Source organism: Calypte anna, chromosome Z (assembly GCF_003957555.1).
Source record: "Calypte anna isolate BGI_N300 chromosome Z, bCalAnn1_v1.p, whole genome shotgun sequence".
In the NCBI taxonomy this organism is placed as follows: Eukaryota; Metazoa; Chordata; class Aves; order Apodiformes; family Trochilidae; genus Calypte; species Calypte anna.
In genome coordinates, this window is record NC_044274.1 from 4,321,875 (window position 1) to 4,337,998 (window position 16,124).

A 16,124-nucleotide genomic window follows, 5' to 3' on the forward strand; every position below is an offset into this window, starting at 1 on the left:
CAGCCCCAGGATAGGACACCCACCCTTTTACCCAGATTTTTGGGCACCTAAACTTCCTTAAGACTCCATTTTTGGGGGTTTTTTTGTTGTTTGTTTGTTTTTTTTTTTAAACCAGAAACAATAGCAACAAAAGACAGGCCAGATGTTCCCCTGATGCCTTCTTCATCCAGACTCCTTAAGTTCACATCTCCCTTCTGCTGGCAGGCAGGGACAACCCATTGCAGCATCTCAGGCTGACCTGAGCACATTCTGTCCCTGTTCATATGAAACCAGGAGGTGCACAAAGAAAGTCAGATGCCAGCAAAAGAAACAACAGGGGGGGACCTTACAGAAACTAATGGTTTGTAAAACTTTGAATAATCACGCACAGCATCTCTTAAATCTCTTAAATCTCTTAATCCCCAGCAGCACCCTTCTGAGAGAAGCAGTGGGTGACAAACACGTGTGCCAAGAGCAGTGGAGCTTAAGGTGACAATTTCTCCTTCTGCTGCCACCTAACAGCAAGGTTTGGCTACCCTGTTAATTAAAACTGGAGAAGGTGTGATCAGACCTACTGTTGGCCAGTGATGAAGCTGCAAACCCAGGCCCATGACCCATCCTTGCACCCCATCCCTCAGTACTGTAGGTGATATTTGCTGCTTTTAGCTTGGCTCCAACACATCTCCAACAGGTTGGGTGATGAAAAGTGCTGCCCTGTGCTGCCCTTGCCCACATCTCACACTGAGCAACACCACAGTGCTAGCTGGGTTGGAAGGAACCTTTAAGATCACCCATTCCCAACCCCTTTCCATGGACAGGGACACCTCCAACCAGCCCAGGTTGCTCCAAGCCCCATCCAACCTGACCTGAGACACTGCCACCCCCTTCTTTCATCATGAGGGTGAAACCATGGGGGTCATGAATTATGGGGAGATGCTTCTATCTGCTGTGCTTGTTGGGCACCTGCATGGTGAATTGTTCAGCCTCTAATGGCCATGGATCCTTCCAAAGGAAAACAGCCACAGCAAGAACAAGGTGAGACATTTTACACCTCCAGGTCTTCATGGCACCTGAAGACAAGGTGCTAGGGTAGGTAAAAGTGCTAATGCCTCTGCACACCCCAGTACAGCTACCAGGCAGCAGTTTAGGTGTATTTCAGACAAAACTGGCTTAGGAAGACACAAGAAAATGAAGCTTAGTGATATCCCACCACATTTACTGGGGCAAATTTTGTAGCACGTAAGTAAGGCAGAAAAAGGCTGTTTCTCATCTTCTGCATCTTTCTTGTCTCTAGGTTCCTGGTGAAAGCTTAGCCAGGGATTTCCAGCCTTTTGCTAAGTCTTGGGAGGTCTCAGACTGTTTTTGCAGACCTTTTGATGCCAGAGCCATGATGAACTACAGAGCAGAGGGCGGGCAGATCATCTTGACACTGATTTTGAGTGGAGTGTTTCCTCCCACATGAAAACACTCCCTATGAGGAACTTGGACTTATGCTGTAGACCAGAAAGGGCACACCTGGATATTTCTGTTATCTGGACAGGAAAGCATGCAAAGCTCACACAGAGCCAATGTAACCTAAAGTAAAAGTCAAACCCATCTCGTTTTGGCATAGAGAGTTAATTTACCTTATTTTTTAGGCACTAGTCAATTAAAACAAGCATTTTCTGCTAATTTTTTTCCAGGTACCTACTGCTGTAACGTGGCATTTCCCTCCACAGAAAATACTATCAAGATATGACCAAGACCATATGATTAAACAAACCCCATCAATTTGTCTTCACATAATTCACTGTCTTGTGTTGTAATTGTTCATTCCCTACAACTAATCCAATTGCTGACGAGGATTATGACAGCAAAGCAAAGACTTTGGGGAATATTTAAGCAAATCTATCCTTATTAGCACTCATCAAATGATACAGCTGTCACAACCCAACCAGCTTGGGCCACAGAGCCAACCCTTGCCAAGTGTGGTACTTGTGGACCCTGGAAAGCTGTGGTAAACAAATGACTCTGCACAAGAGAACATTTAATTTCTGAGTTATCTATTTGCAAGTTTTGTCCTATTCTGTCCATTGTATGAAGCTACAAGGGGCCTTGGTGGAGGTTGCTTCCCAACCATGTTGATCTTGCACACACAAGGTATATCCAGTATGACCCTGCTGACACCATCCAGGCAGCCTTACTCCAGGTAATTGCCATGACCAGCACCTGAACCTGGCTTGAAAGCACTCAGCTCTTTCCAGTTTAATGGAAAAACCTCACTTTAGCAGTGTCTATTGATTATTATTCTGCTGGCACATCACCCATCTCTTTCCTGGGCCGCAGTTTCGTTCTAGATCGCACTTAAGCTGGAACCAACAAGCATTGCCCATAAAGTGCTTCAAGAAAATTTAATTCATGCATTTAATTTCTTGTTGGGTTTGGGGGTTTTTTTTCTTTGGCTTCAAAAGTAACGAACGTCTGCCACAGTGGAGAAAAATCCATGACTAAAAGCCAGTCCAAATACCCCAGTCCAGCTTTTGTTTTCACTCCCCAGAGCAATGGCAGGGCTGACATTTTCATTAGTTAAGCTTAAGAGGACATTTCTGCAGCAAAGGCTATGAGGTTGGAAACTGTGCATATCAAGCTCCAGAGCTGCTAACTCCATCCTCCATGAGCCACGTTCCCTGCTGCCTACTCCAGTGATGGCTATAGGAAAGCACTGTTGGTAGAGGATATGCAAAGACCCTTTCCCTACTCTTATGGGCTCCAGAGCTTTTGTCCTCATCCTGCAGCAGGATTATTCTTCTTCCTCAGGTTTGCAGGAAGAGGGGTCAGCCAAATCTTGGGTGTTTTTTTATGACTAACCCTAAAGGCACCTAACAGGTTTATCAGCTTCAGTGGTCTCTGCTGCAAATGCTTGCCAACCAACCCCAGCTGAAGAGGGAGGGGGAACCCAGTATCCCTCATAAACCCTGAGAGTCTTTGAACCCAAGGCTAGCCTGGAAGCACGTGTCCCCATGTCCATCCTGTTGGTCAGGAGGAGATGGTCTGCTCAGATGTGTGAGGCTCACTGACATGCTTCTCCCAGCAGCATGAGTAGCTCCAGATGTTCATTTCTGGAGCTGTGGAGGACAGATTTCTCTGGTCTCACTCTTAGGTTGCCCACTGGCCATAAATCATTCTTCCCTTTGTCCTGTTGCTTCATCCTTTCCTTTAGGATGCTGCTGCTGTGGCAGATGATGGCAGCTCAGAGCAACATCAGATCAGCAGCTCTGAGATGAGCAATGCATCACATCTGTGTCAGCAAAGCAGACAGCTTCCTTCAGGGTTGTGCAGTCTCCCATTAACTGAGGGCTGAGGGCAGATGTCATTGAGATCTGCCTTCGTGAGAGAGTCTAAACAGAGGTATTTCTCAGCAGAGCAGGGCAGTATTTCACCTCCATCTTTGCCTTTCCTCTCCCTCTCCATATTTGCTCCTCATTGACCATACACATTTGTAAGGTCTTCTGTCTTTCTCAACCTGGTCAACTACCAGAAGGTCCCATCCTGGACAGCCTTTGTTGCCTTACACCCCTCCTGTTCTCATCTATGCCAGAAAAGCAGCTAATGGCTGAGCCTGGCTATTCCAGCTCTAAAAAAAATGCCCTGCAGAAGTCTTAAGCCCAACACATGGATGCAAAGATGGCAGAGATGTGAAACAGGTCTTGGGCAAGCTACCTGTAGGGTGGGAAAGAGGAGGTACGTGTCCCTCTGACACATCTGGGGCCAGGACTGACCTACAAGAGGCTTTGGCATGGTACAGTGGTGTAGAACCATGTGGTCATGGATGCCCCATCCACCTTGTTCATCTGGCTGGCCACCAGCAATACCACCAAGCCTCGTGTGATGCTCTGGTAGCCACTACATCCACTCCCCTTGGGCTTCTTCCAAGACTTCCAAAGGCCAAGGTCAGCACAAGGGATCCAGGGGAATTGTCCCATTTCCAGGACACAGGTGCAGAGCAGCAGCTGCCCCAGCCAGCCTGGCTCATTTCTGCTACCACAATGGACACTGGGGTTTCACACCATGATGCTGAGAACCCAGCCCGGAGCTGGTTCTGCTGAATTCCCCACACATGTGTGTGAATTCTCACACATCTCAGCCATGGCCTCATCTCCCCCACTGCACCCTCAAGATGCTCCTCAGCCAAGAAGCCTTCAGGGAAGCTTGCTTAGCAGCTACTTAGCCAACATCAGAAGCACTTAGCTGGAAGATGCCATTACAGGCTGCGGTCTCTAACCAAGGAGGTATAGATTAGTTTTTAGAAAGCCAACAGACTTGTATGCAGCTATGTGGATGGTTGAACCTGTTCAGATGCTCACAGGCACATCTTTTACTTTCCCACCCTTCACTCACTCTGGCTCTGAACCCAGAAGAAACTCACAGGAAAACTCATTGCATCCTCCTGGGTGCTGCTTTCTCATTTCCACAGCTTTTTATTTTCTTTTTTTTTCCTCTCTCTCTCTCTCTTTTTTTTTTTTTTTTCTTTCTCATGAAAAGAAATGCTCCCAACTCCTTTGCACCCCCAGGTGAACCCCAGAAATGACAAGTTCATATATATTTTTTTTTCAGACTGCTATGTGACGCTGAGTCACAGAAATTTATCAGTCTGATGCTGAGCGTTTCTGTCACCAGAGTCCTCCTTCAGCAGCATCAGAATCTCACTCTGCACACACACATGTAAATTATCTGTCCACCCTTATTTCACCCAGAAAGGCTTCAAGGGATCTATGTGTGCTCATTGAACACTGACCCATCTCAGAGCTGCAATGCCCCCCAGGTCAGAGGGGGATGCTGGGGCGTTTATGGGAAGAAAATTTAAAAAAAAAATCCAGAAAGCAGAACTATTTATGAGTGGAGGGGAATAGGATCGAGGAGGCTGGGGTCCTGTTAATGGGCAAGGTATCTCAAGCTGACAGCTGCAGCCCAGGGACTGCGGGAGCTTTCGACAAGAAAACAAAATCTGCCTCAGGCTATTAAAACTGCCTGCGATGCTCGCGGGTTTTTCCCCCGGGGGAAAGGGACCCTGGAGGGATTGCGGAGGCATTCACAGTCCCGTGGGAATGGGAGCTGGGGATATCCATACACCACCACCCCATCGCGGTGGAGAGGGAGAGGGAATCTCCGGAGGGAGCCCTGGCTTCGCTCACCGACGGATTTCGCAACCCTGGTAGATCCGCCTGTCGCGACTGGGGGGCTGGTGTCGCGACTTGGGGGGGGGGCTGGTGTCGCCACGTCTGGGGCGTTTCGCCCTGATTAAAGCCACCACAACCCCTCCTCCTCTCCTGACAGATAAAGCCCCCGAACCAGAGCCAGCCGCGGTCCCTCTCCCAGCACCGCAGAGAGCTCACCGGGTTTTTTAACAGCCTGCAGCTTGTTTCCCTGGGCGTGCATTAAAATTCCCTTTGGAGATGGGAGAGTGGCGGGAAGGTAGCATCCATCCCCAGGGTGTGATGCAGCCAGGAAAGGCTGAAAAGTGCGGGAGCGGCTCCAGCTTTGCGTGGACCGCCTTTACAGACAAGCTATTAATTGCCTGGTGCTGCCAGCCACGTGTTAACTACTTGCAAATTATTTGTGAATATGCCCTTATTTAAATCAGTAAAATTGATTTGATGATAGGAAATGGGGAGGAGAGGGCGGGGGGGGGGGGAGGGGGAGGAGGGGAGACGGGATGTGACAATGCACCTGGAAAATTAAAAACAAACTAAACAAAAAGCAAACAAACAAACAAAAATAAAGAAACAAAAAAAAAAAAAAAGAAGAGGAAAAGAAAAAAAAAGAAAGGAAAAGAAAAAGAAAAATAAAAAGGAAAAGGAAAAGAAAAAAGGAAAAGAAAAGAAAGGAAAGGAAAAGGAAAAGAAAAAAAGAAAGGAAAAGAAAAAGAAAAAAAGAAAGGAAAAGGAAAAGAAAAAAAAAGAAAGGAAAAGAAAAAGAAAAAAAGAAAGGAAAAGGAAAAGAAAAAAAAAGAAAAAAGAAAAGAAGAAAAAGAAAAAGAGAAAAAAAGAAAAAAAGAAAGAAAAGAAAAAAACACAAAAACATAACCAGAACAACCCCACAGCATATTCAGCTGCATAAAAAAATGCATCATCTTTGCACGGAGGGAAATAACCATGCTGCCTGACTCTAGTTGTAGGATAGCAAACTGCATGGTGAGGAGGAGTTTGGGGTGGGGAGGGTGGAAGAGAAGGAGGAAAGAATTTTGGGGAAAAAAAAATAAAAATCAAAAAAATTATCAGACGGAATGGAATCTGTCTCACTTTCAGCACCTCTGCCAACAGCTTTCTCATTTCATCTAGCAAATGGAAAGAATCGTGCCAAAAATAATAGGCAGCCAGCTAAAATCCAGCCCAGGGTGCAGCCTGCCATCCCACACCTCCAGTGCCATGCAGACCCCAGCATCAGCCCCTGGCCAGGTAAGGAGCAGCCCCTCACACACATTAGCAATGGATAAAGAGCATTTTTCACTTGCTTGACCAGGGACCAAGTCAGGATGGAGCCCTTGCAGTGGGCAAAGGGCTGGCCTGTGTTGGCTGGTGAAGCATGGCTGGGTTTGTGGTGGAAATCCTAGAATCACAGAATCGACTGGGTTGGAAGGGACCTCAGAGATCAAGTCCAACCCTTGATCCACTCCCCCCGTGGTTCCCAGCCCATGGCACTCAGTGCCACATCCAGGCTCTTTGGAACTAGATCCAGACACGGAGAATCCACTACTTCCCTGGGCAGCCCATTCCAAGGTCTGATCACCCTCTCCAGAAAGAAATTCTTTCTCATCTCCAACCTAAACCTCCCCTGGCACAACTTGAGACCCTTTGTGCCCTCTTGTCTTGCTGAGAGTTGCCTGGGAAAAGAGCCCAACCCCCCCCTGGCTCCAACCTCCTTTCAGGGAGTTGTAGAGAGTGATGAGGTCTCCCCTGAGCCTCCTCTTCTCCAGCCTCAACACCCCCAGCTCCCTCAGCCTCTCTTCATAGGGTCTGTGCTCGAGTCCCTTCACCAGCCCAATTGCCCTCCTTTGGACCTGCTCCAGCACCTCAATCTCCTTCCTGAGGGGCTGAGGGGCCCAGAACTGGACACAGGACTCAAGCTGTGGCCTCCCCAGGGCTGAGCACAGGGGCAGAATCCCTTCCCTGGACCTGCTGGCCACGCTGTTCCTGAGCCAGCCCAGGATGCCATTGGCCTTCTTGGCCACCTGGGCACACTGCTGGCTCCTCTTCAGCTTCCTGGCAATCCATACTCCAAGGTCCCTCTCTGTCTGGCTGTTCTTGTATAGGTGATGGAGAAAGGCTGCAAAGGGTTTTAGGGAAGCAAGGCTGAGATGGGGTCTCTCATCATCAATTGCCACCCAACAGCTCTTACTTCACCCCACCTCTAAGAGCCTCTGAGAAGGAACAACAAAACACAGCTCAGTTTGTCACCCCAAAAAAACAGATAAATGGAGATCTCCCAATCTGGGCTGTTGGCAGGTGTCCCCTCCCCATGCAGGGGCGTCAGAACTAGATGATCTTTAAGGTCCTTCCCCACCCAAACCATTTTGGGATTCTGTCTCAAAACTGCAAATTGACCCTGCATGATTGCACGATCCCCACTCAACATCCTTTCCCTCTAATGAAGCCTGTCATTAACTGCTCCATGGCATGACCGAGTGTGGCCAAAACCCTGGCTCATATACAGACCAGTGGTCCCCAGCACTAAGCAGAGCATCTCCTCTCCTGCACAACATGGGATGGGGAAAAAAAAAAACCACATGCAGCCCTGATGTACCTGAATAAAAAGTCTGACAGCATTCAACCCCCTCAGAAAAACCAACCCCACTCAAATCTGGCAATAAGCAGCATTTACTGGCATAATTCCATCAGGGATGCTGATTGTTGGGGATGGAGAAGAGAGAGAGCTGGTGATGGGAGAGGGCTGGGCAGCCAGGACCCATCAGAGGAGAGAGGCAGCTGTGCATACAGTGCTGGCTGGGGGCTTTTTCTTTTCTGCCACCCCTTCCTACTAGCTTTTTCATTTAAAAAAAAAAAAAAAAAAAAAAAAATTAATGAAGATGATGTTTCACAGGAACTTGTTGAATTCAGAAATGTTTTCTGAGGAGGAAGGAGAAACACTTTGGGAGGGTTTGTACACTTAAATACATCTTTTTTGCTTTTGAACTTTGCACTGTTTTAATTATAGCTTTATTCTCACATGCAGCATTCGAGGGTATATTTATGGGTTTTGGATTGTCACACCAAATTAAAAAAAATAAAGCCAAACCAAAAACCAACCAAACAAAACGACACCACAACCCAAACTGTGCTGAAAAAAAAATTTTTCCTGAGATTCAGTGGTACCAGGTTCTTTCCTTTCCCCCCAGGCTCTCTTGTGCCTGGATGGATGGGTGGCTCCATCAGCCTAGTGTGTGATGTTGCCCACACAATCCAGCTCTTCCTCCCCAAACCATCCCATTTCTCACAGTTTTGGGCACAGCTCTGTGCATTTGTCAGCAAAGGCCACTGGAGGAAACCCAGCTTTGGAAATGTTGGCATTTCCTTCATCTCTGTTTGACCTGAAGATGTTGGAAAGGATGGAGAGTTTACTCTACTACTCTACTCTACTACTCTCCTGCTGGGGTTTTGGCCCCAGGCACCCTGGTTTGCTCAGTCATTTGCTTCTCCCCCACCACCATCATCCCAGCCAGATCCTATGTGTGACCTAAAGCCCATTTCACAAGCTGTACAGTGGGTAAAAGTAAACAAAATCAGATTAATTTTTTTTTTACCAGGAGGAGCTTGGGCTTCAAGTTTCTTCTGGGTTTGGAATGTTAGGCCAACTTAAAAAAAAATAATAAAAGAAAAAAAAAAGTTGAAAAGGGAGTTGGAGCAGGCCAGGAGCCTTTTGTTCAAAGGAGGCAAGTGAGCTCATATTTTTGTGGTTAAACATGAGGAGTAGGGTGATTTAGTCCCCATCCTAGAAATGAGAAAATTACTAAGGGAAATCAATTCTTAATTTTAATTTATTATTTTTATATTGTGGTTGTTATTATTATTTTTGTTGTTGATGTTGTTGTTGTTAGTAGTAGTATTATTACTGAAATTATTAAAAAATCCTGACATGGTAGGGGTCTGTTACTTGCCCATGCCTGCAGAGAGCAATGGAAGGGGCACTGGGAGAGACTCCCTGTTCCTGCTCTTTGGAATGTGGGAAGCTGCTGAGCTCTGCAGGCAGGAACCTGGGGCTTTGGTGGTCAGTGCTTGGCTGCAGCCCTTTGTTTGGAAAGGGATATTCAGCACTTGAGTTTCCAATGTTTCCTCTCATCCTCAGTGTCCAAAGCCCTCCCCAGACACTTGGAAGTGTTCAAACACCCCTGACTGCTCATGGTCACCACCCAGGGGGGAAGGGTGAAGGGGCTTGCAGCAGCTCCTTCCTACCAGTAATGGAATTGTGGGATCATTTCAGTTGGGAAAAATCTTTAATATCATCAGCTCCAATAATTAACCCATCACTGCCAAGGCCACCACTGCCCCATGGCCCTCAGCACCACATCTCCAGGGCTTGGAAATCCCTCCAGGAATGATGGGGACTCCAGCCCTGCCCTGGGCAGCCTGGGCCAGGCCCTGACAACCCTTGCCAGGGAGAAATTCTTCCCAAGCTCCAATCTAAACCTCCAGCTCAATTCCTCTTCTCCCATCCCTTCTTCCTTGGGAGCAGAGCCCGACCCCCCCTGGCTCCAACCTCCTCTCAGGGGCTTGCAGAGAGCCAGAAGGTCTCCCCTCAGCCTCCTTTGCTCCAGGATCAACACCCCCAGCTCCCTCAGCTGCCCCTGGGCAGACTTCTGCTCCAGACCCTTCCCCAGCTTCCTTGCCCTTCTCTGAACACACTCCAACCCCTCAGTGTCCTTCTTGTCCTCAGGGGCCCAGAACTGACCCCAGGATCCAAGGTGCAGCCTCATATGTTACGTAGGACATCCAGAAAGAGGCAAAAAGCCAAAATCATAGGGGAATACCCCAGGTAGGTGTTTCAAGGATATCCAGTGTTTTGCTGTGTCACCCACAGGGCCTTTTAATTCAGTGACAGCCCAGGCTGAACCCCTCCACTCAAATGCTGCCACAACAGCAACCTTAACCCTTCTTCACCTCTTTTTTTTGGGGGGCTACTTGCATAACTCCCATCCATCTCCGATGTGCATGCATTGATTTATCCCCCACCCTATTTCGAAAGGGGCTGTAATCACCATCTGGGTTTTCCTGCTTGATTTTGTTCATCTGCAGCTCAAGCCCAGAGGCAGGAGATCCCATCCAGCAATTGTTCCAGAGTGATTGGCAGTGATCTGGGGGGTGAGTTTTGGGAAACAAGTGGAGTGTTTCACCATTCCTGAGGACAGTATATCAGGTTAGGTAGGGAATGTCTTTTGCAATCATAGAATCATTTAGGTTGGAAAAGGCCTTTAAGATCAAGACCAACAGTAAACTATCCAGCCATCCTTCATTAGTGGCTCTCTGGCCCAAAAGCCCAAATCAGCCCAAAAGCCAGAACTTTTTAACAGTGGAGCACCACCCTGAGTTTTGTTTTGTTTTTTTTCTTCTAATATCTGCAGAAAGATGCTACCCAGTTGTCTGAACCCATGGACAGAGCAGCAAGAAGTCAGGGAGAGAAGAAGGGGAGGTGGCAAGTGCTGGATGTGTCATTAGTGCCACTATGAATGCTGAAGATGTTCAGAGCTGTGAGAGTCAAAACACAGGGTGGGCATCTGCTTGCAAAGGGATGGGTTGATCCCATGTGTGCAGGTCACCTTCTGGATTTCATCCTAAGCAGTGTAGAGACACCCCAGATGCTGTGCAAAGGATTTTCCAAGCTACACAAGACCCTTGAGGAGCCAGGAAAGCAACACTGCAACACATGAAGTACCAACGACCCATGATAACTATGGTCCCTCTCCATTTTTGGGGGGGAAAGCATTCAAAAAACACACAAAAATTGCACCTCCTGACCCCACAAGGCAGGAGGTGTCCAGCAACTGGCACTTCTTTCAAGTGGTAGCGTACAGAAGACAGGTAAGTGATACAAATGGTGGGGCACAACACTGTAAGGTCCTATCCTGAGCCCATGTGCCCACCTGATCTGGCAGCATCCCTCTGCACAAAGGCTTGCACCCATGGAGCTCCTGCAAGGTCATGATCCCCACCAGACCTCTCATTTTGTCTAACCTCAAGGACTTGGGGTTGCAGGTGCCATTCAGGAATCCTATTTGCAGCACTGCAGCAGCATCTGGGGCTGTGGTCCATCCTAAGGACCAGGGCAGAAGAAGCCACGTGAGATGCAGTGGGTGCCAACAGGGACCTGGCACATGTGGGGACATCAAAAAGACATTCTCTGGCAGCTCAGTGGCTCCTTAGGCTGAGCTGACTTGAGTTCAGCTCTGGGAAAACCCCAAATGTTGCAGGACCTGACTTGCTGCATCTTGCCAGCTTCCCCTTTTATGCTCCATCAATAAGAAATCTGTAGCTAAAAAAAAAAATCAAAGCTCCTGGAAGACTGATGCCTATTAAACTTAATATCCCAGACTTTGTAGGTGTGTGTCACTCAAGGAGAGAGTGACCTGTGTCTAAAACACAAGTAAAACATCAGTTTCTCCATGTGGAAATAGCTCCTTACTTTACAGTTCTGCATGAGGTCTTGGCATGAGTTAGTGCTGCTAAGCCCTGCTGCAATAACATAAAAGGGAAAACTCTACCCAGACAGCAAGAAATATGTATTTTATAGGGCTAAATGTAAATTCATCCGCCTACAAAAGCCCGTACAGGTCCTGTTTGCAAGTGGCAGGCCATCTGAGAGAGAGGAAATTTTGGCAATCAGCACACCATGAGCTCCCAGAGCCCCAGCAGCATCTGAAGGCACAAGTGTTTGCTATATAAAAAGCAGGGGGTGGGGTCACTTGGGAGCAATAAACCCCTTAAATTGATGCCAAAGCCAGGAAGGAGCTTGGAGAGGAGCCCTAGGGTGTCATGCATGTTCTGCAGGGGAGCTGTGCCTCCGCATCAGACAGATCAGAGATGAAACAGTGGTCAACACAGCCTAAAAAAACAGCGTTTTGCCCCACTTGATGGGGCTCATCAACCTGATAATGAGCCTGTCTGAGACCAGCCTGCAACTAGCACAGTCTGAAACACCCAGGCACCAGACACCCACAGCCCAAATCCACTCCTCAGCACACCAGGGCTGATAAAGCCCAGGCTGGATGCCTGGGACATCCCCCCACTTGGACAAGAATTAATTTCAGGATGTGGGATGGAGAAGGTGACAACAGCTGTCCTTTCTGACACGGAAATCCACACACTTCTGGGTCCTTTCCCCTCCTGCTGCAGTCAAAAGGAATCTGATTGCAAGGGGCTCACTTTAATAGGAAATCAGGTCCCTGCTAACTCCATTAAGAACACCCCACAGGGCTGCCAGCAGCCCAGGAGCAACGAGGAAGGATGCTGCAGGTATGGTTCTGTATCACAGGCAGCATCTCACTTCCCTGCAGCTGGCTTCTGAAATAGCTCCACAAGCATCTGGCATCCCTGAGAGAGTTAAGACTAAGCCAATGTTTCCATCATCAACCTCACTTTCGAGGGGCTCGTAACTCTCAACGCTTGTGCTCTTGTGAGGCCAAAACTTGGCACAGAAGCCCATGGCCCAGATGCAGTTTTATTTGGTAATAAATAGCTTAAATCTCATAAGGCTTTTTTTTTTTTTTTTTTTTTTTTTTTCCCCTGGCTTAAATGTGTGAAATGGGGAAAAAAAAACTTGGGATTTTTTTTTTTCTCCCCTACCTACAGACAATTTCTGAAAAGTAGCTTATACAAAGTAATGGCAGCTTTTTTTTTCTCTCTTTTTTTCCCCATATGCATACAATCCACAATGCAGTTTCTCAATTATTTTGCCTTTTTAATAACTGCTGCTTAATGGCATCAATGTCCTTTGCCCAGCCTCACAGCCCAGGATTTCTGAGGTGACTCACAATGCCACATTACTCAATCTTTGTTAAGCCTGAAGAGCTAAAACACAGCAATTTTTTCCCAAAGCCCTTTAATAAATGTCCATAACGTTCTGGGGGAGGATTGCTCTTTTAATTGTGCTCCTGTGACACCCCACGCCTCCAGGCTTCATGCAGTTATCACACTACCTAATCAGCCCCTGGGTGAGAACTGATTCCCTGTCAGCTACCCCTCAGGATTTTAACACTTTCAGACTTAACCCTAACCCAGAGTTTGCTCTACCAAAGGCAGCTACTTTCCAGTGGCCAAAAGCCAAGGAAATGTCCCAATCCCTCAGCCCTGAGGGTTTGCCCACCCTTCAAAACTCCACCTCAGATGGAGCAGAGAGAAACAGCAGTGATTTTGTTCACAGTGTCAGCTCTAGACAGCAGAGGGTCTCTGGGGAAATGCTGGGATACTGTCCAGCTGGTGCTGTTATCCAAAAGCTTTGTTATCTGCAGGACTAGGATTATATTATTATTAATTTTTTTTTTTTTTTGCAGGAGGTAGTGTGGGGGCTGCCAGGTATGGGGATGCTGCACTGGTATGGAGCTTATGCTGGTTGTGGATCATGCAAGGTGGTCCAAGGAGAACTCTGCAGATGCTGCCTTAGGAAAATGTCCTTTCCATGGGGTTTGGATCCACCCATCCAATCTACACCCCCATTTATTGGGACAGAGGATTGAAAGTGACACTATAGGGTTGGAAGTTTTCCCCCAAAACAGCCTCCCACCAAATTCTCTGTCTCAACACTGGGCTTGCAACCCAACAGCATGCACAGAGCCTCCTCACACACTTGTGCCACATGTCAGCCCCCCTGAATCCTAGCAGACCCAGTGAAGAATTGGTTGCAAGAGATGTATGAGGAATTCACCTGCTGGACACTGTGCTGCAGAGCCCTTGTCCCAGGAGGTCCCATCCCTCTATAATCTCCAGAAGGAATGGGATAACCCACACGTGGTGTGGATTTGCAGTCAAGGTGACTCACTTGAGTGTGGGAGCAGTGAATTGGAAGAAAAATTCCCAAATATACAGGTGCACTTCAGGCCATCTGTCCTTGAGGTCCTCCATATTAAAAAGCATGCAGGGGATGTCACAGTAAGAAGCCACTCAGGTGACACTACTCTGACGTGGCACATCAATGGCACCCAAGGGGAAGCACCCTAAGAAGAACTCTCCTGCTGCAATAAACCCATTGCAGGATTTTTTTTTTTTTTTTTTTTTTGGGGGGGGGAAGGGGATGGTTGATAATTGCAGCACTGTGTCCAAAGCTACCCCCAGCCCCAGGAAGGTTTTCCCAACACTCATTGACAGAAGACACAACCCATGTTCTACACCTGGATCTGGAGAAAGTACCAGGCGTGGTCCACAGGTGGGTGGCTAGTGCCAAGCGTGCCTGCTGCAGATCCCTGGATGCTGGCTTCAATCTATCTGAGGGCAGACAGCAGCAGTGGGTCTGCACACCCTGTGCTTGACATCAGTGAACGTTTTGGGTTGGTTTCTTTTAAATTTAGGCAGTAGAGCACCGGTAATTAAACTAGTCTGGAGAAACAAATACAGCCACCTCAACGAGAAAAGCTGTTGCAGAGCCGAAAGACTAATCTGTGTGACTGTTAAAGAGACAGAAGCTACTGAAAAATCCAGAATGAATCAATCTGGGTGGCAAGGGAGGACCATAAGCCACTGTTGGGTTCATGTCTTCTCCCCTATGGGAGGATGGAGGGGCTCAAGCAGATGAAGTGGACAAGGGGAGGGAGAGAGGGAACCTGGCAGCAAAGTCTGCTTTCCTCCTTGGAGGAAAACACAACCTCTAGCAGTCTGTTCCCCATCAGTTTAGTACAGGCAGAGCTAAACCAATGGGTGGGAAAACAGTGTGGGTCCAGAGTCCTCATAATCCCAGACTGGCCTAGTTTGGAAGGGACCTTAAAGATCACCCAATTTTTCCATGGTTAGGGACACCCACCAGCCCAGGTTGCTCCAAGCCCCATCCAACCTGACCTGAGACACTGCCAGGGATGGGGCAGCCACAGCTTCTCTGGGAAACCTGGCACCCTCACAACAAAGAATTTTCTAATATCTAATTTAAATCTCCCATCTTTTCAGTTTGAAACCATTCCCCCTGATTCCATCCCTTCCTGCCCTTGTCCCAAGTCCCTCCCCAGCTTTCCTGGAGCCCCTTCAGGCACTGGAAGGTGCTCTAAGGTCTCCCTGCAGCCTTCTCTTCTCCAGCCTGAACAACCCCAACTCTCTCAGCCTGGCTCCAGAGCAGGGCTGCTCCAGCCCTCTCAACATCATGATGCAGAACATAAGAAGGACACAGACCTGTAGGAGCATCAGCCCCTTGTTTTTTCATGATGAGCACATTGTGATTTGAGTGTACTTGGAACACAAGGACTTTCTGGGAAAAGCAAGTGTTTCTCAGAAGGTGGTAAGGCAAGCCAGGTGGCCTTAGGTCACCCGTAGGAGGATCACCAAGGCAATGGCAGGCAAGTTAACCTCCCTTTCTCATTTTCCTTCAAAGAACTGCTTCCATGCATCGCACAGAGGAGCAAACCACCCAGCTGGGACCTGAGCTGACCTTCCCGTGTGATTTTTACCATTCCTGACAGTGGTTTTGCCCAGCCTGCTCAGACAGAAACATTTCCCCTCTCTCACAGGGATGTTGTTTTTATTACATCCACCTCGGGAACCTACATGCTGCCATTCTGCATAACCAGCAAGCACAGCAGGTATGGTGAGGTCGTGCAGCCTTCAGCCCAGCTGGACCAGCAAATCCCAGCACCAGGTTGCCATCATTATCTTGCTTTTCCAAAGGCAGCCTTGCTGCTGAGAAACAAAACTGGCATTCAGAGGGAATTTGTCTCCTGGGGATGCGGGTGCTCCCCTGGAAAGAAACAACAAAATAAAGCAGAGGTTTTTCTTTTGCAGGTTGTTGCAGGACAACCTGTAAATTGTTGCTTGCAGGGCCATTTAAGTGCCCCATAAATGCAAACGGTGGGAACCACTGGAGTCAGGTGAGCTGTCAGCTGCAGGGAGGAAAGGGGGATGCTGTGGTGGGGAGAGAATGTGTCCCCAGGTCTTTCTGCACACCAGGCACTTCTTTTTAGCTGATGCACCCACCCACCCACGTGT

The 16,124-nt window shown here is 48.0% G+C and overlaps 1 protein-coding gene across 1 annotated transcript in view; it reads right to left on the minus strand.

The window, feature by feature from the left end:
• The window catches only part of RNF165 (ring finger protein 165), a 48,998-nt gene that overhangs the window by 13,436 nt on the left and 19,438 nt on the right, over window positions 1–16,124 (minus strand). The window lies entirely within an intron of this gene.